The sequence below is a fragment of the Stenella coeruleoalba genome (genome assembly GCF_951394435.1).
Source record: "Stenella coeruleoalba genome assembly, chromosome: 3".
Lineage (NCBI taxonomy): Eukaryota > Metazoa > Chordata > Mammalia > Artiodactyla > Delphinidae > Stenella > Stenella coeruleoalba.
Genome location: NC_137148.1, coordinates 100,207,826 through 100,228,519, shown reverse-complemented (window position 1 = coordinate 100,228,519; position 20,694 = coordinate 100,207,826). Strand labels below are relative to the sequence as shown.

The window sequence follows — 20,694 nt, the reverse complement described above, 5'->3', positions numbered from 1 at the left end:
AAATTAAAACACAATGCTTGAATTATTCAGAAAACTGGGGAGATAAATATAAATCACATGCATGTAGAGAGAGAGAGAGACAGACAGATATGATACAGACTATTCCATACAGCTCCAGAATACTGGGTGATCCTGCCATTCTGCAGTTTTTCTGCTCAAATCAGCCTGTGAATTGAATGAAGGTGAGAGCTGCCTAGAAAATTTTACAAGTTTCTGCTTTTCTGAAATTTTAATTGGAAATGTTTATAAATAACAACTGTTTTTATGTGTGTCTCCCTTCTCATAATTTCAAAAGACTTATTTTAAAATTTAACAGATTAGGTGCTTATCATCACAGGCTATAGTCACCTAACATAGTTATCAAACATTCCTGGGAAAGGTGAAAAAATTTTTTCAGGTCTTAGGTCTACCTCATTCGTTTGAGAAGTGAAATGTTCCTCTTTTAGTCTCATGCTCCCTTCAGCTTCTAACTTCTACATAATGGCCAGCAAATTTCAACTTATTCTTAAAAATTGTCAATAGAGCAACATCTTCTTTCTTAAAAGAAATCGTGGAACCTCCCCCAAATCCACTTTATCCAGGGGGAAATGTTACTTTATTTGGGTAAAATTTTAAAGAACATACAAATTTTAGTTCTTATTTCTTGTTTATCTCAAAGATCCAATGCAAAAAAAAAAGGAAGGGAAAAAGATATCAACGGTTCAAAAAGTTTTGTACTTTGGTAGCAGAGTTATTTGCCAGTCTATGCTACATTTGAAATTTGAGAGAATAAAAAAAATCCCTATTAAATCCTTTATCATGCTTCATAGTACTTCACAGTAGTCATTTCATTTCTAGTATTTACGATATATTAAATAATTTTATGTCAATATTTTATTTCCCATTAACCTACAAGTTCCAAGAAGGCAGGAATGTGCCTGTCTTACTTGACTCTGTGAAATATATTTTTAAGTTAATGCATAAATTTATTTGAATAAATGAATGGCTCTGAATGACTGAGCCAATCTATACAGTGGGAACAGAGACAGCCTTTGTGTTTTTGCCAGTCACAACTTGTCCAAGCCATTTACAGGAACTCAATCCTCAGTGCATAGATCAAAGATCTGATAATATTTAGAAAGTGGTCTGAGAGTTAAATGCTTTTTTGCCAATTTTTAAGAAGTTTCCAAAATAGTGATCCAAGAATTGTGATTGAGTGAAGCTATTGTTACACACACAAAGCATGAGTTTTTGAGAATTTGAGGAAGCAGTGGGACATGCTGAGCGGTTTGGTGTAGTGTCACAGTGGTCAACACGCTAAGAATACTTGTCAGAATACTGTATGACATCACTTACATGTGGGATCTAAAAAATACAACAAACTAGCAAATATAACAAAAAGAAGCAGACTCATAGATATAGAGAACAAACCAGTGGTTACCAGTGGGGAGAGGGAAAGGGGCACCATGGGGATGCGGAAGTGGGAGGTACAGACTATTGGGTGTAAGATAAGCCCAAGGATGTATTATACAACACAGGGAGTATAGACAATATTTTGTAATAACTGTAAATGGAAAGTAACCTTTAAAACTGTATAAAAAATTAAAATTAATTAATTAATTAATTTTTAGAAAAGGAATCCTCATCAGGGGTTTTGTACATCAGTAAATCTCTCAGGATCGTTTTAAATTTGGAACTATGTGTCAAGAACTGAGATGGGTCTGAGATTCTAACGTACATACCAACAATTTAGCTTGCCACAGTTTCATGGAGGCCGGCAGATGACACAGGACCCCTGGATCAGAGACACAGAACAGTTCATTATACACAGCAAGAGCAGTAACATTTCTACGCTAGTCACTGAACCCCAGGGCCCTGGGAGGAAAGCCACACTAAACCCGTACATGCAGTGGGTTATGCCACAGGAGGGGAACCCTGAGCTCAGGGAACCTGAATCTTTTATGATGGGGAGGGAACACGCCTGTACTTTGCTCTAAAGGGAGATGCTCTATTTCCCAAGGCTGCCCACTCTATACACATCCTTAGAAAGATAGCCCAGAAGAAAGGACAGTTGGTATCTCTGTTGCAAGATGTGCAGAAACATGAGAGGCTCATGGAGAACTGTCACTCAACACCACGTCTCTGAAAAGTTTTTCCCTAGGGCCTTTAATAAATTAATTGATACCCAGGGATGGGCACAAATATACACACAAAGATATCCTCCAGCCCTCTACATGGCTTACACACGCTAATGTCAGAAGATGGAATAAGATGACTGAAGAGCTAGAAAGCGAAGTGTTCAGCTAAGAAGAGAGGGCAGGAGGCAAGCACCCCTTCTATCAACTGGCTTTGCTGTGTCAGATGGGAGTGAAAATAGGGATGAGGAAAAACTCCAAATAAGCTATTCTGCTCTCCTGTCAGGATATATTGTGATTTGGGGCACGTTAAATCACTTCTCTTTATCTTATTCTTATGTGGAGCCTATGAAAACCAGAATAACCCTTTAAAGGCTGTTTTACCTTCGCTTAACACACAGCTGCATTGTTATCCTCAAAGGCCAGAAAAGACACAAGAACAAGAGTTCAGATATGCCAGAGGTTTCAAGGGTGAAAGAAAAAGAAGAAAAGCCATTTGCCACCTGTCATGCAAAGATCTGGCACTGCTGACATGGAAATCCTCTGAATCTGGCTTATTCCTATCCTTGCTAGAGCACTTATATTAAAAACGAACAGAATTTTCAAGGTTTGGAGTCAGAGGGAGCCTTAGTCAAGCAGGACAATATGCCTGTTTTTTAAGAAAACATCGCCTGCCTTTGTTCTTTAGCGTGAGAGACCTTTCCAAACAACAGGCCCTCAGGGTACACAGTAAGTGTAAAGGTTTTTTCAAGGATAATAAAAAACTCTTGAGGATTTATAAACTGTTTCATCTGTCAGAAACTATTTATGCAGACTTAGCACATAGAGTGAATTATTCTTATTAAGCAAAAATTGAGAAAATTGCTTAAGTCTCACCAGAAGGTACCTGCAGTCCATCAGAAGCTAAGACACTCCATAAGCTATAAACTTAAGAGAAAAGAAATTGCATGTCTCTGTGGATGTCTGTGGTGAGATGAATGACTCCAAAGAGAATGTATCCCGTCTTTGTTCCCCATGCTGCTATGCTGGGTGATTTTTCTATTTTTATCCCCTAGGGAACGCAGGGAGGGAAGACATTTGAAAGGATTACATCCCAGGGACTGGTGCCCTTTCCATTTCTCCAGTGATCTCTCCGCCCATACACAGTGTGTCCACTGTCATACAGCACATGTAAACCTATTTGAGCACCATGACAGAGTGCAAGGCACTGTGCGAAGCACTCCAGATGAATTACTTTATTAACTTCTAGCAACAATCCCCTGAGGTCCTGTTATTAATTTCATTGTACAGATGAGGAACCAGGGGACGGAGAGATTAAGGAACTAGCCAAAGTCCCACGTGCCACAGATGCCTCTGCTCCCAGGAGTTGCAGGATCGCCCGATCCAGCTGGTGACCCCACGGACTCACAAGAGAATCTGACAGAGCAATTGCTTCCCACAGTGACCACTCCGTCCAGACTCAGCTCTCCTCATTTGCCTAATTCCAACTTTCAGTCCTTTCTCAAAACCTTTGTCTCTTCTACCTTTTCCCTCATCTTTCTGACTTCAGAAGGTCTTACTAGTTCTGATTTTTCATCAGTTTGCCAAATACACTCCCATGAAGTGCTTGATACAGGTAAAGGATTAAGAAATGTTTGTTGAATAAGGTTAGAAAGCAGGTAATTCCCATTTTACTGGGCTCATTAGTGTCAAAACCACTCATTGGGGCTTCCCTGGTGGCACAGTGGTTGAGAATCTGCCTGCCAGTGCAGGGGACACAGGTTCGAGCCCTGATCTGGGAAGATCCCACATGCCGTGGAGCAACTAGGCCCGCGAGCCACAACTACTGAGCCTGCGCGTCTGGAGCCTGTGCTCCGCAATGAGAGGTCGCAATAGTGAAGAGGCCAGCGCACCGCGATGAAGAGTGGCCCCCACTGGCCGCAACTGGAGAAAGCCCTCGCACAGAAACGAAGACCCAACACAGCCAAAAATAATTAAATAAATAAATTAATTAAAAAAAAAAAAAACAACACTCATTGCACACGTCCTGCCTCAGGATGTCCCATCTTTGTTCTTTTTTTTGAATCCATAGATCCCCATTTACATCTTACGACATCGGCTCCCTCCACCTACGATCAGTAGGACAGCATGCCAAGCTCACTTGAGCTAATGGACCCATTATAAAAACATTAGGATGGCTAACTTTTTTCCCCAAGTTCTTATTTAAATATTCAATCAACACTTCTAAAACTGCTCCAATCAAAATAATAGTTTTCCAAGACTCCATTGATACCATTTATTAGATCTACACGTAGTTTCTGTGAAATGAGCATCATTCTTGTAGCGATCACTCTCTAAGACCTGATGCTCTGGTACTCCCGCTGCCATCACAAACATCTTTAAAGCAACAGGTAAGAGATGAAAACAAAGTTGGGAAGAGAGAAAATGTCTTTTAATTAATGTAGAGAAAGGATCCTCAATGTTACGTAAATCGTACCTGAAAACGTTACCACATCAAACAATCAACAATATTCATTGATCTCTATTTTCCACAGCTTCTTAGGTCGACTTAGCTCGTCTTGGCTATCTGCCTCTGGCTTCTCTCTCTCTCCTGACTGAATATTCCTATCAGCTGGTGTTTTATTCTATGGCCAGTGCTACTGTGGAACACTAAGATCTGAGTGGTAAGAACGAGCAGCTGTAGTCAGCTCTCCCCATAAGGATGCTGTCTTCCCTTCCATTGTTCACTCCCTCACAATCCCAATTCTATGTTGAGAAAGGTCACAAAATGCTGACATTTTCTTCAAGAAACGGAGCATTCACCTTTAACTCTGGCTACTTCTCACACTCTTCTCTAGTCAAGTGATCCTGCTTGAAGCAGAGCCAAGGAAGGAATTTCACTCCCTTCTTTTCATCAGACATGTAGCTCAGAGTCCTGAGTGAACTTTGAAATTCTAGACACATTCTGGGAAAATATTCTGGGGTCTAGACAATGGAATTTCACTGAAGGGCTTCACAGAGTGTGGAGCAGACTTTGTCAAAGTGATCTTTGCCTTTGCAAACGAAGGATCTTCGCCTCCACCTACCCTCCATCCCATCACCAGCCGAATCCTTCCTAGACCCTCATTCCCCTCCTCAGAAGTCATTAGTGACTGTGTTCTCAACTCCAACAAGTCTAAGCTCTTCCTGGCTTGTGTGATGCTTCATGACTTGCTGCTTGTCCCTGAGAAGATTTTTGAGGTGGAGATCTGCATGCAGGAAGTATGGGGCCTACTTTCGTAAGTGATACCTGCAGGGAAGTAAGGAGAGCAGGCCTGGGCAAGGACAAACGTCAGGCTGTGATAAGGTCACAATAGAGGCCTCTATAACCCCACAGGATGCTTGGAGCTGGGACCCTTCAATGAGGCAAGAGGCCCAGCCTTTGCATCTTGGCATCAATTGATCATTGGATATGGGTTGTCCCTGGAAAGAGGGTGAGACCTTGACCCAGATGGCTTTCTTCAGCTGAGGGCTGTTTCTGGAGGGGTCTTCAGCAGTCAACCGTCCCAGCGGCTGGAGGAATGGGTGAGTGCTTAAGTCCCAAAGTGGGGGGTGTCTGGGTGGCCTATCATGACATCCACCATCCAATTTTTTTCTTTGTCCTTTCCACCCATATTTTTCTTCTAGCCTGGCTCTGTCTCATCAACATTTGTAGTCTCATATCCAGAATCCTGGGTCTTTCCTCTAACTATGTCACTAACCTCTCTCTTTCACTCACCTGGTCTCTCTTTCTCTATTACAGATGGAACACCTTCCATCTATGGCATAAGTTAGCGTTTAAATATAGTGTCTTTAGTTGAAGCAGCAATGTCATTGGTTTGTGTACCTGGGGGGTGAGGGGGGAAGGAGGCAAGGGAAGAAAAGGTATATTTGTCTCCTCATTTGGCTTATATACTCCTTGAGGGTAAAGACCATGGTTTTAATTTCTTGAGCACTATACAATGTATGAAGAATGCTATGCATACTGAAAAGGCACAGTACCTGCACAAAAGAGATATATTTAGCACTTAATTATGTGCCAAGCAAGCACTACTCTATGCACTGGGGTTTCAATGGTAAATAAGATAGATAAAGGTCTTACCCTCAAGGGGATTAAATTCTGCTTATGAAGAACTAGAAGTCAGTTACTCATTTTCTTAGTCATTATCTAGAATTAATACTTGCAAAGAAACTCTAATAGTAAAATCGTATGTCTTCCTTACCTAGTGAAGACATCTTAAGGTGATGAGTTAACCTTGAAATCTCAGTAATGTAACATAACAATTTGTCACCCTCATTGCACCCTGATGTAGCAGGGGTGGTGCTCTATCTTGGTGCTCTACCGATGGGAACTCATGGTCTCCAAGTTCTCTTCATCAGGGAAGGAGAGATCTCAAAGGCTCATTGGCTCTTACCTGCCTCAGTCCTTCTGCTCCAGTTTATTGACTATAATTAGGCACCTGGCCTTAAACTAACTGCAGGGGAGGCTGGGAAATGCAATGGAACAAATAAATAAGCTCTGAGCACTAATTATCTCTGCCATAATAGGCAGGGTCTGTTGAGAGCTTCTTTGTGACAACACTGTTCTAAGTGCTTAAAGATTCTTATCCAATTCCACTGTGGTGGAGGGTCCATGTCAAAAGTAATTCTCAGACACCAGCTGGATGTCCTACAGTTCAACACAATTCTGACACTATCTGCCTGGAGATAGCATCAGATGCCACAGGCTTAGTCCTACCAAACTGCCCCTCCCCGCTCAACTGCAGATGCCAATTGCAAATCCAGATTATCACCTGTGCTCCTGACCAACCAGCTATAGATTAGAGCTTCCAACAACCCCTTCCTTGGGTCAGTTATTTTGCTAGAGCAGCTCACAGAACTCAGAGAAACATTTTACTTACTAGATTACTGGGTTTTTTTTTTATGAAAGAATGTATACAAAACTTAGAAACAGCCAGATGGGAGAGATGAATAGAGCAAGGTATGGGGAAAGAGCATGGAGCTGTTGCCAGAGTTGCTCCAGGTCTTTGCTCAAACCTGCCAACACCTCCCCACCCCCAGGCCCCTTAGCAGGAGTTAACAGAAGTCTTTAAGTTAAAGGGTCCAGAGATAAGAAAGGAAGCTACAAACAAACAAACAAAAAACAGATGGAACCAGCTGGGACCAGGTGGCCACAAATCTGACCTCCAACCGACCCTGAGTCTCATTATATGCTGCTTTTACTACATTAGTGTATTATATGACACACCTACCAGTGGCCACGGCCAGACATTCAGGACCAAAAGAGGATAAAAAGGGGGTGGCACCCCACTCCCTTGGAAAAAGCCCTGCCCCTTCCCTGGTCGACTAATACGTACGCCTCCCCATCAATAGCCCCACTCCTCCTCCCTTTGTCTTTACTCTTTAAAATTAAGTCCCTTTCGCCACATGGGTGAGAAGTAGATCTGTGAACTTAGTTCCTGCTTCTCCATTCTTTGGCCACTGAATAAAGCTTGTGCTCTGTCAATGTCAGATTCAGTTTCCTTATTAGGCTGCCCGAACCCCACCCGAATGGAAAAAAACCCCTCCCCCCACCAAGACAGAGGGTCTAGGGCCCAAGCAGGGTCCATATGACTTAATGACTTAATTCAGAAACAGAGCTACCATGCTCTCGCCAGGCAAACCATTCTCTCCGTTCCTCCATGCATTCACCAACCTGGAAGCTCTCCTTTGGGTTTTTCTGGAGGCTTTATTATACAGGCATGATTGATTAAATCATTGACCATTGCCAATTGATTCAGTTTCCAGGGCCCTCTCCCCTCCTCTGAGGTCAGGGGGTGGAGCTGAAAGTTCCAACCCTCTAATCCCCTGTTTGGTTCTTCTGGCTACATTCCAGCATCCTTGGGCACTTTCCAAAGGTCACCTCATTAACATAACAAAAGGCACCTTTAGTCTTCCAGCTCCTTCTTGTAACATCTCAGTTCTCTATGTGCTCTGCTTGAAAACACTTTTTAAATTTTTGCTGTGTATGACAGTCATTAGTAGTTTAAGCCTTTCAATAAGCTCCCTTTGAACTAATTAGCTGTACCAAAATCTGCCAAAAACCTTACTATTAAGCTGAAACTATTGATGATTAAAATTTTAGGGACTTCCCTGGTGGCGCAGTGGTTAAGAATCTGCCTGCCAATTCAGGGGACACGGGTTTGACCCCTCGTCGGGTAAGATCCCATATACCGTGGAGCTACTAAGCCCATGTGCCACAATTACTGAGCCTGCGCTCTAGAACCCGCGAGCCACAACTACTGAAGCCTGGCACCTAGAGCCCGTGCTCCGCAATAAGAGAAGCCACCGCAATGGCAAGCCCATGCACCGCAACAAAGAATAGCCCCTACTCACCGCAACTAGAGAAAGCCTGTGCGCAGCAATGAAGACCTAATGCAGGCGAAAATAAAAATAAATTAATTAAAAAAAATTTATCATCCATCCCCCAAAAAAATCCTAACCATCCTTACAGAGGCTATTGAAACATACATGTTCTTTATGAATAGGAGTCTTCAGTGACTTGGGAAATCAAAGTCCTACCCAAGGGCTCAGATTTATACACAAGTTTTCATTCCTTCTATGCTACCCTGTCTCCTCCTATTCTTGTTTCCATGAGAACAAGGAGACCATAGATAATTGAAATTAGGTTTACCCTAACATTGGGTTAAGAAACTGGACAAATTGAGATGCCTGCACAGGGAGGGGAGAGAAGAGCCTCTATCACCACCTTCTGGGCTCCACGGTTTTCATCAGACTATCCAGTCCCACCACCTCTGATTCCAAATCTCTAGCTTCTGGCTCCTTTTGCAGGCTAAATGCCCTCTTACACTTGTCAATCTCTCTGTTTCAGTTTGGGTGGAATATTGTTATGAAAAAGAAATAAAAACTTTAGCCTTCAGCATCAACTACTCTTTAAAATCATGCTAATTCATAAACAAGGATAATAACTAACCACGTCTCCACAGCATTCAATTGCTTCCAAGTGTTTTTCATTAAACCTAAGTGAAAACACTTCCCAGGATGCAATTTTAAGTGAATATTATTAATCACATGCCGTGATTAGCCTTGGTCGGTGGAATAAATAATTTGGCTGAATAAAAATGATTTTCTTCTTTATGAACATCCTCATTTTAGGAGATGGATATTGCTGAAGATTTTGGTTTCCTGAAAAATATATTGAGTTATGTAGAGTGCTTTTCCAGCTGTATGTTGATTTGCAATGATGTTTGGCATTTAATTTCATATGGCTTTGTATTATAACTATCTGATTATAGAGAAACTATTGATGTGGACATCTTCAGGGTCTAAAGCAAAACTTTCCAAATCTTTTCTGGAGCACTTAAGAGAAGAAATATTTCAATTTAACAAGATATATTTAAGAAAAGAACAAAAACTCCCAGTAGTTAGAAAATTTGAGTGTGATGTTTTACTATCCTCAAACTCTCCATTCCCTGTGTATTCACTGCCCCTTAGAGTTATCTGAAAACACATGGCTGTGAAAAGGGAGATGCCAAGGGGTCCACAAAAAAGTAGAAAAGATGCAAAAAGATTGTTACTGGCAAAGCAAATTAGCATGGGTGGGTGAATGGAATTCAGGATTGAAGATTTATGATTTAGAACACAAATTGTATAGTGTTCCTGAATGGAAAGAGTACATATTGTAAAAATGCTAATTCTTCCTTAAAAAAATTTATCAATTTGATTCAATACAGATCAATATCCTAGCAGAATTATTTATGTTATTTGACATGTTTGATTCTAGAATTCATCTAGAAGAAGAGATAAGTAAGAAGAGCCAATTTTTTTTTTTGAAAAAGAAGCAGGCCTTTGTCATACAATATCAAAATGTCCTCTAAAGATACAGCATGTAAACCATGTGATAATGTTGCAGAGATAGGAAAACAGATCGACATCCATTCATATACAGGATAAACTAACTAATAAATGATATGGAAAAACTGCAATGAAGAAAAAAGATCCCTACTATGCAAACATATAGCAATAAAATTTCAGAGGAATTAAAGGCTAAATATAAAAACTGAAAATTGTTAGAAGAAATGTAAGAATCTATAGAGTCTTGGGGAGGGAGAAGGCTCTTTAAGCTAGACATCATACTCAGAAATTGTAAACACCAAGCAGGACCCTATGGGGCCTTCCCAGAACAAAACTCCACCACCCGACATGTCCCCTGCCTGTCTTTTGTCTATAGAAAAATTTTAGTCAAAGAATAAATTTAATCATAGAAGTGAGAAAATGCAGCCACACAGCACAGCCAAAAAAATAAAAAATAAATTTTTTTTTTTTTTTGCGGTACGCGGGCCTCTCACTGTTGTGGCCTCTCCCGTCGTGGAGCACAGGCTCCGGATGCACAGGCTCAGCGGCCACGGCTCACGGGCCCAGCCGCTCCGCGGCATGCGGGATCCTCCCGGACCAGGGCACGAACCCGTGTCCCCTGCATGAGCAGGCGGACTCTCAACCACTGCACCACCAGGGAGGCCCCTAAAATAAAATTTTAAAAAATATTTTAAAAAAGAAGGGAGAAAATCCAGAAAGAAAGGAAAACAGTCAAACAAGACCCAATAATAATAGTTTAGGCATTAAAAAAAGTCAAGGACCTTTAGTTCCCCCTTAAGGGCTATAGATAATATTCTGAGCCATGTCCTTTGAGCTGTTTTGCAGATACTGAAACCCCCGCCAGGTGGAAGAAGTTAACTGCATGCTGCCCACAAACACCTAGACCCTCAGACCGGCTGGAACCAGAATGTTCACAATGCTGAATGCCAATTACCTCACCATCAGCCAATCAGAAGAAATTCCATGAGCTGATCACACATCCCATAACCCCCTTCTTCACCTTGTCTTTAAAAACCTTTCCCTGAAAGCCTTTGGGAGTTCAGGTCTTTTAAGCACTAGCTGCCCTGGACCCTTGCTTGGTGCCCTGCAATAAATGCTGCACTTTCCTTTACCACAACCCAGTGTTAGTAGATTGGCTTTACTGTGCTTGGGCAAGCAGACCCAAGTTTGGTTCAGTAACATAAGCACACAGGAAAAGTCTAACATACTTTACCACATGGAGATGTTTTACTGGCTCTCTGGCTCTTGATAAGATGCCTTTCTTCCAGATACAGTGTGGCCTACTATGGGATTTAAGGGAGGCCCACAAACCTCCCTTAACTACCCCATCACATGTGACACTACAGCCTAGAAAGGGAACAACTCTGCACCAAATACCCCTAAATCTGAACGAGGCCCCACGTGCTCTAGGGTAGACCACTTTCCAGATCCAAAGAACAAGAAGTGCTCCCAGGACCCCGACTCTCTCCAGACATCCCTACTTCATTAGAACTGGGAACCATCGCTCCCTAAAAGACCATCACAGGAGATGTTCAATATGGCGGAGGAGTAAGACTTGGAGATCACCTTCCTCCCCACAAATACATCAGAAATACATCTACATGTGGAACAACTCCTACAGAACACCTACTGAACGCTGGCAGAAGACCTCAGACCTCCCAAAAGGCAAGAAACTCCCCCATGTACGTGGGTAGGGCAAAAGAAAAAAGAAAAAACAGACAAAAGGATAGGGACGGGACCTGCACCAGTGGGAGGGAGCTGTGAAGGGGGAAAGGTTTCCACACACTAGGAAGCCCCTTCACTGGCAGAGATGGGGGTTGGCGGGGGGTGGGGGGAGCTTCAGAGCCACAGAAGAGAGCACAGCAACAAGGGTGCAGAGGGCAAAGTGGAGAGATTCCTGCAGAGAGGCTCACTGCAGATCAGCACTCGCCAGCCGAGAGGCTTGTCTGCTCACCCGCCAGGGCGGGTGGGGGCTGGGAGTTGAGGCTTGGGCTTCGGAGGTCAGATCCCAGGGAGAGGACTGGGGTTGGCGGCGTGAACACAGCCTGAAGGGGGCTAGTGCGCCATAGCTAGCCGGGAGGGAGTCCGGGAAAAAGTCTGGAGCTGCCTAAGAGGCGAGGGACCATTGTTTCCGGGTGCGTGAGGAGACGGGATTCAGAGCACCACCTAAACAAGCTCCAGAGATGGGCGTGAGCCGGGCTATCAGCGCGGACACCAGAGACGGGCATGAGATACTAAGGCTGCTGCTGCCGCCACCAAGGAGCCTGTGTGCAAGCACAGGTCACTATCCACACCTCCCTGCCTGGGAGCCTGTGCAGCCCACCACTGCCAGGGTCCCGTGATCCAGGGACAACTTCCCCGGGAGAACACACGGCGCGCCTCAGGCTGCTGCAATGTCACGTTAGCCTCAGCCGCCGCAGGCTCGCCCCGCACTCCGTACCCCTCCCTCCCCCTGGCCTAAGTGAGCCAGAGCCCCTGAATCAGCTGCTACTTTAACCCCATCCTGTCTGAGCAAAGAACAGACACCCTCAGGCAACCTACATGCAAAGGCAGGGCCAACTCCAAAGCTGAACCCCAGGAGCTGTGTGAACAAGAAGAGAAAGGGAAATTTCTCCCAGCAGCCTCAGGACCAGCGGATTAAATCTCCACTATCAACTTGATGTACCCTGCATCTGTGGAATACCTGAATAGACAACGAATCATCCCAAACTTGAGGTGGTAGATATTGGGAGCAAATGTAGACTTAGGGCTTGCTTCCTGAATCTAATTTGTTTCTGGTTTTATGTTTATCTTAGTTTAGTATTTAGAGTTTATTATCATTGGCAGATTTGTTTATTGAGTAGGTTGCTCTCTTTTTTAAAAAATATAAATATATATATATTTCCTTTTTCTTTTTGTGAGTGTGTACGTGTACGCTTCTTTGTGAGAGTTTGTCTGTATAGCTTTGCTTTTACCATTTGTCCTAGGGTTCCGTCTGTCCGTTTTTTTGGTTTTTTTAGTATAATTTTTAGCACTTGTTATCATTGGTGGATTTGTTTTTTGGTTTGGTTGCTCTCTTCTTTCTTTCTTTTTTTAAATTACTTTTTAATTTTTAATAATTTTTTGATTTTTTATTTTATATTTATTTTTCTTTCTTCTACTTCTTTCTTTCCCTTTCTTCCTTTCTTCCTTTCTTCCTTCCTTCCTTCCTTCCTTCCTTTCTTTTCTTTCTTTCTTTCTTTCTTTCTTTCTTTCTTTCTTTCTTTCTTTCTTTCTTTCCTTCCTTCCTTCCTTCCTTCCCCTTTTCTTCTGAGCCATTTGGCTGACAGGGTCTTGGTGCTCTGGCTGGGTGTCAAGCCTGTGCCTCTGAGGTGGGAGAGCAGAGTTCAGGACATTGGTCCACCAGAGACCTCCTGGCTCCATGTAATATCAAACAGCGAAAGCTCTCCCAGAGATCTCCATCTCAAAGCTAAAATCCAGTTCCACTCAATGACCAGCAAGCTACAGTGCTGGACACCCTATGAGAAACAACTAGCAAGACAGCAACAAACCCCACCCATTAGCAGAGAGGCTGCATAAAATCATAATAAGTTCACAGACACCCCAAAACACACCACCGGACACTGTCCTGACCACCAGAAAGACAAGATCCATCCTCATCCAGCAGAACACAGGCACCAGTCCCTTCCACCAGGAATTCTACACAACCCACTGAGTGAACCTTAGCCACTGGAGGCAGACACCCAAAACAACGGGAACTATAAACCTGCAGCCTGTGAAACGGAGACCCCAAACACAGTAATTTAAACAAAATGAGAAGACAAAGAAACACAGAGCAGATGAAGGAGCAAGGTAAAAACCCACCAGACCTAACAAATGAAGAGGAAATAGGCAGTCTACCTGAAAAAGAATTGAGAGTAATGATAGTAAAGATGATCCAAAATCTTGGAAGTAGAATGGAGAAAATACAAAAAATGTTTAACAAGGACCTAGAAGAACTAAAGAGCAAACAAACAATGATGAACAACACAATAAATGAAATTAAAAATTCTCTAGAAGGAATCAATAGCAGAATAACTAAGGCAGAAGAACGGATAAGTGATCTGGAAGATAAAATAGTGGAAATAACTACCACAGAGCAGAATAAAGAAAAAAGAATGAAAAGAATTGAGGACAGTCTCAGAGACCTCTGGGACAACATTAAACACACCAACATTCGAATAATAGGGGTCCCAGAAGAAGAAAAGGAAAAGAAAGGGACTGAGAAAATATTTGAAAAGACTATAGTTGAAAACTTCCCTAATATGGGAAAGGAAATAGTCAGTCAAGTCCAGGAAGCACAGAGAGTCCCATCCAGGATAAATCCAAGGAGAAACATGCCAAGACACATATTAATCGAGCTATCAAAAATTAAATACAAAGAAAAAATATTAAAAGCAGCAAGGGAAAAACAACAGATAACATACGAGGGTATTCCCCATAAGGTTAACACCTGATCTTTCAGCAGAAACTCTGGAAGCCAGAAGGGAGTGGCAGGACATATGTAAAGTGATGAAAGAGAAAAAGCTACAACCAAGGTGACTCTACCCAGCAAGGATCTCATTCAGATTTGATGGAGAAATTAAAACCTTTACAGACAAGCAGAAGCTAAGAGAATTCAGCACCATGAAACTAGCTTTACAACAAATGCTAAAGGATCTTCTCTAGGCAGGAAACACAAGAGAAGGAAAAGACCTACAAAAGCAAACCCCAAACAATTAAGAATATGGTAATAAAAACATACATATCGATAATTACCTTAAATGCAAATGGATTAAATGCTCCAGCCAAAAGACATAGACTGGCTGAATGTATACAGAAACAAGACCATTATATATGCTGTCTACAAGAGACCCACTTCAGACCTAGGGACACATACAGAGTGAAAGTGATGGGATGGAAAAAGATATTCCATGCAAATGGAAACCAAAAGAAAGCTGGAGTAGCAATGCTCATATCAGACAAAATGGACTTTAAAATAAAGACTATTACAAGAGACAAAGAAGGACAGTACATAATGATCAAGGGATCAATCCAAGAAGGAGATATAACAATTGTAAATATTTATGCACCCAACATAGGATCACCTCAATACATAAGGCAAATGCTAACAGCCATAAAAGAGGAAATTGACAGTAACACAATCAGAGTAGGGGACATTAACACCCCACTTTCACCAATGAACAGATCATCCAAAATGAAAATAAATAAGGAAACACAAGCTTTAAATGATACATTAAACAAGATGGAACTTCATTTATATTTATAGGACATTCCATCTAAAAACAACAGAATACACTTTCTTCTCAAGTGCCATGGAATACTGTGCAGGATAGATCATCCTGGGTCACAAATCAAGCCTTGGTAAATTTAAGAAAATTGAAATTGTATCAGGTATCTTTTCCGACCACAATGCTATGAGGTTAGATATCAATTACAGGGAAAAAAATCTGTAAAAAATACAAACACATGGAGGCTAAACTATAAACTACTTAATACCCAAGAGATCACTGAAGACATCAAATAGGAAATCAATAAATACCTAGAAACAAATGACAATAAAAACATGAAGACCCAATACTTATGGGATGCAGCAAAAGCAGTTGTAAGAGGGAAGTTTATAGCAATAAAATCCTACCTGAAGAAACAAGAAACATCTCAAATAAACAACCTAACCTTACACCTAAAGCAATTAGAGAAAGAAGAACAAAAAACCCAAAAGTTAGCAGAAGAAAAGAAATCATAAAGATAAGGTTAGAAATAAATGAAAAAGAAATGAAGGAAATAATAGCAAAGATCAATAAAATTAAAAGCTGGTTCTTTGAGAAGATAAACAAAATTGATAAACCATTAGCCACACTCATCAAGAAAAAAAGGAAGAAGCCACAAATCAATAGAATTAGAAATGAAAAAGGAGAAGTAACAACTGACAGTGCAGAAATACAAAGGATCACGAGAGATTACTACAAGCAACTCTATTCCAATAAAATGGACAACCCGGAAGAAATGGACATATTCTTTGAGAAGCACAAACTTCTGAGACTGAACCAGGAAGAAAGAGAAAATATAAACAGACCAATCACAAGCACTGAAATTGAAACTGTGATTAAAACTCTTCCAACAAACAAAAGCCCAGAACCAGATGGCTTCACAGGCGAATTCTATCAAACATTTAGAGAAGAGCTAACACCTATCCTTCTCAAACTCTTCCAAAATATAGCAGAGGGAGGAACACTCCCAAACTCATCCTACAAGGCCACCATCACCCTGATACCAAAACCAGACAAAGATGTCACAAAGAAAGAAAACTACAGGCCAATATCACTGATGAACATAGATGCAAAAATCCTCCACAAAATACTAGCAAATAGAATCCAGCCACACATTAAAAGGATCATACACCATGATCAAGTGGAGATTATCCCAGAAATGCAAGGATTCTTCAATATACACAAATCAATCAATGTGGTACACCATATTAACAAATTGAAGGAGAAAAACCATATGATCATCTCAATAGATGTAGAAAAAGATTTCAAGAAAATGCAGCACGCATTTATGATGAAAACCCTCCAGAAAGTAGGCATAGAGGGAACTTACCTCAACATAATAAAGGCCATATATGACAAACCCACAGCCAACATCATTGTCAATGGTTTAAAACTGAAACCATTTCCTCTAAGATCAGGAACAAGACAAGGTTGTCCACTCTTACCACTATTATTTAACATAGTTTTAGAACTTTTAGCCAGAGCAGTCAGAGAAGAAAAAGAAATAAAAGGAATCCAAATCAGAAAAGAAGAAGTAAAGCTGTCACTATTTGCAGATGACATGATACTATACATAGAGAACCCTAAAGATGTTACCAGAAAACTACTAGAGCTAATCAATGAAATTGGTAAAGTAGCAGGATACAAAATTAATGCCCAGAAATCTCTTGCATTCCTATACACTAAAGGTGAAAAATCTGGAAGAGAAATCAAGGAACGACTCCAATTTACCATTTTACTATTGCATCAAAAAGAATAAAATACCTAGGAATAAACCTACCTAAGGAGACAAAAGACCTGTATGCAGAACACTATAAGACACTGATGAAAGAAATTAAAGATGATACAAACAGATAGAGAGATATATCATGCTCTTGGATTGGAAGAATCAACACTGTGAGAATGACTATACTACCCAAAGCAATCTACAGATTCAGTGCAATCCCTATCAAACTACCAATGGCATTTTTCACAGAAGTAGAACAAAAAAATTCACAATTTGTATGGAAACACAAAAGATCCCGAATAACCCAAGCAATCTTGAGAAAGAAAAATGGAGCTGGAGGAATCAGGCTCCCAATCTTCAGACTATACTACAAAGGTACAGTAATCAAGACAGTATGATACTGGCACAAAAACAGAAATATAGATCAATGGAACAGCATAGAAAGCCCAGAGATAAACCCACGCACATGTGGTCACCTTATTTTTGATAAAGGAGGCAAGAATATACAATGGAGAAAAGACAGCCTCTTCAATAAGTGGTCCTGGGAAGACTGGACAGCTACATGTAAGAGAATGAAATTAGAACACTCCCTAACACCATATACAAAAATAAACTCGAAATGGATTAAAGACCTAAATGTAAGGCCATACACTATAAAACTCTTAGAGGAAAACATAGGCAGAAAACTCTATGACATAAATCACAGCAAGATCCTTCTTGTCCCACCTCCTAGAGAAATGGAAATAAGAATAAAAATAAACAAATGGGACCTAATGAAACTTAAAAGCTTTTGCACAGCGAAGGAAACCAAAAGGCGAAGGTGAAAAGATAACCTTCAGGAAGGGAAGAAATATTTCCAAATGAAGCAAGTGACAAAGGATTAATCTCCATAATTTACAAGCAGCTCATGCAGCTCAATATCAAAAAAACACAATCCAAAAATGTGCAGAAGACCTAAGTAGATATTTCTCCAGAGAAGATATACAGATTGCCAACAAACACATGAAAGGATGCTCAACATCACTAATAATTAGAGAAATGTAAATCAAAACTATAATGAGGTATCACCTCACACCAGTCAGAACGGCCATCATCAAAAATTCTACAAATAAACACTGGAGAGGGTGTAGAGAAAAGGGAACCCTCTTGCACAGATGGTGGAAATGAAAATTGATACAGCCACTATGGAGAACAGTATGGAGGTTCATTAAAAAACTAAAACTAGAACTACTGTATGACCCAGCAATCCCACTACTGTGCACATACACTGAGAAAACTATAATTCAAAAAGCGTCATGTACCACAATGTTCTTTGCAGCTCTATTTACAATAGCCAGGACACAGAAGCAACTACGTGTCCAGCAACAGACAAATGGATAAAGAAGATGTGGCACATATATACAACGGAATATTACTCAGCCATAAAAGGAAACGAAATTGAGTTATTTGTAGTGAGGTGGATGGACCTAGAGTCTGTCATACAGAGTGAAATAAGTCAGAAAGAGGAAAACAAATACCGTATGCTCACACATATGTATGGAATCTGAAAAAAAAAAAATGGTTCTGAAGAACCTAGGGGCAGGGCAGGAATAAAGAGGCAGATGTAGAGAATGGACTTGAGGACACAGGGAGGGGGAAGGGTAAGCTGGGATGAAGTGAGAGAGTGGCATGCACATATATACACTACCAAATGTAAAATCGGTAGCTAGTGGGAAGCAGCCAAATAGTAGAGGGAGATCAGCTCAGTGCTTTGTAACCACCTAGAGGGATGGAATAGGGAGGTGGGAGGGAGATACCAGAGGGAGGAGATATGGGGGTATATGTATTTGTATGGCTGATTCACTTTGTTATAAAGCAGAAACTAACACACCATTGTAGAGCAATTATACTCCAATAAATATGTTAAAAATTAATAAATAAAAGACCATCAGTATTTATATCATTGGGAATTACACCCTTGTGTGCTTCCAACACCAACAGAAATTCCAGCTTCCCAGAGCATCAGGGAAACTCTTATCCACAGACAGATCTGGAAATTCCCTAGTCTTGTTTTATCCAAACTTCCACATAACCCCCACCTTCAGGTACACAAATTACAGAGCCTAATGTAAAATGTAAATGGGGATCTCCTGTTCAAAAATTAGTAAGAATTTCCTGCTTGTAAAATCAAGACATTAAATCAAGCATGGGGCCTTCTAAGTGTGGTGCTCCATGTGATACCCCGATTATACACTTATGAGGCCGCCTATGTTTCCTACCTCAAACCCTTTCTTTATTCCTTAATACTGTTATCAGCAGTTTATCTGTAATTTACCTCTAGCCCCAATTTCTTCTCTTAATATTCAAAAAAATTCTTCTTACTCTAACTAAGTCTATTCTGTCCCCCATGGACACTGTCAGATCCCCATATCCCATATAACATAATGCCTGGGGATGGGGCAGGTGTCATCTGTACTCACCATTGCTTTCCCTTTTTAGAACTTTCTTTTCCTTCTTCAAAAATCCAGTTTCTTTCAATCCCACATCATCCATCTATACCACCTGGTTGTTTACATACCTCCCCCTTGTCCAGGCAACCCATGACACCTCACAGGTGCTCAAGAAATATGTGTTGAGAAAGTTAATAAGTGACTTGTGCAATCATTAAAAAAACAACAACAACAAAAAACGGTAGAATACAAATTCAACCTGCCAACTGCATAATAAGAGCCAGCATACTTTAAACAAAGTGCCTCTTTGGCCTGAATTACTCACAATATCTAGATATTTGCATTCAATATTCTATGTAAGTTTTGTCAGAAAACTGGCTGAAACATCGCCTGTTATGAAGCCAAGTTGGTATCTATACCCTGAATATTTATGATTATTCCTTTAAGAAGCTGGGAGCGGGGGAGATGAAGGAGTCACTTGATATGACTTCAAGGATAAATTCATGTTTATTTCAGAGTTTGCTGCTAGAATAAACAGAAAACCAGACCCTGTCTCTGCCTGGCGGGACTTGTGCCTGCACAGTGAGGATGCCTCTGCTCATTGCTTCCCAATGCTGTCCTCTTCTGGCAGAGCGTGCTCATTGCTAGAGCTGTGCGAAATGAGCCTGCTTGGAAAGAGAAAGGGAACTGGGGGCCAGAGACAGTGATACTATGAGAGGATGAAAATGAGGAAAAGGCAAATGTGGGAACAAAATGGGAAAAGCAGATTTATACCCCTCCTACCCTTTGTGTTCACTCACCCTCATTTTTCCTTTAGATGTCATCTTGTCCAGTGCCCTCCTGAACAAAAACAGAAAATTGTACACCTCTTCAGATTTTCTTTGCACCTACCTCAAGTTGCAGGGTTGGAAGAATAAATCCATGACCACCCTGGCCTCTGCCTTGTCATTGCCCCTTATCTTCCTTGCACACAAATCCTGCACATGCCCTTTGTCCTTGCTCAGCTGTTCCTCTCACTTGCTGTCCACTGTTGCTCTCCTAGATAATTTCCACACACAACAGGGCTGCTCTTGAGCTCCTCCCAAGCCTGCCTGTTTGCCCAGCTATATATGGGGACTGCTTCTAACCCTCTGTGCTAATGCTTTACCGCCTTCTGGATCTGGGTTCTTCATTTCTGGAAAATACCACATTGGTGACAGAAGTTGGGCAGGAAGCATGTTTAAAAGGAGAAAGAGAAATACCTTTATCCAGAACAAGTAACTCAG

The 20,694-nt window shown here is 41.2% G+C and overlaps 1 protein-coding gene across 1 annotated transcript in view; it reads right to left on the bottom strand.

Moving 5' to 3' along the window:
• Positions 1-20,227: 20,227 nt before the first annotated feature.
• Positions 20,228-20,694, bottom strand: part of ZNF474 (zinc finger protein 474) — a 73,811-nt gene continuing 73,344 nt past the window's right edge. Inside the window, exon 6 of the mRNA XM_079917533.1 lies at positions 20,228-20,269. The gene's annotated coding sequence lies outside the window, so the exon portion shown is untranslated. The remainder of the gene's footprint in view (positions 20,270-20,694) is intronic.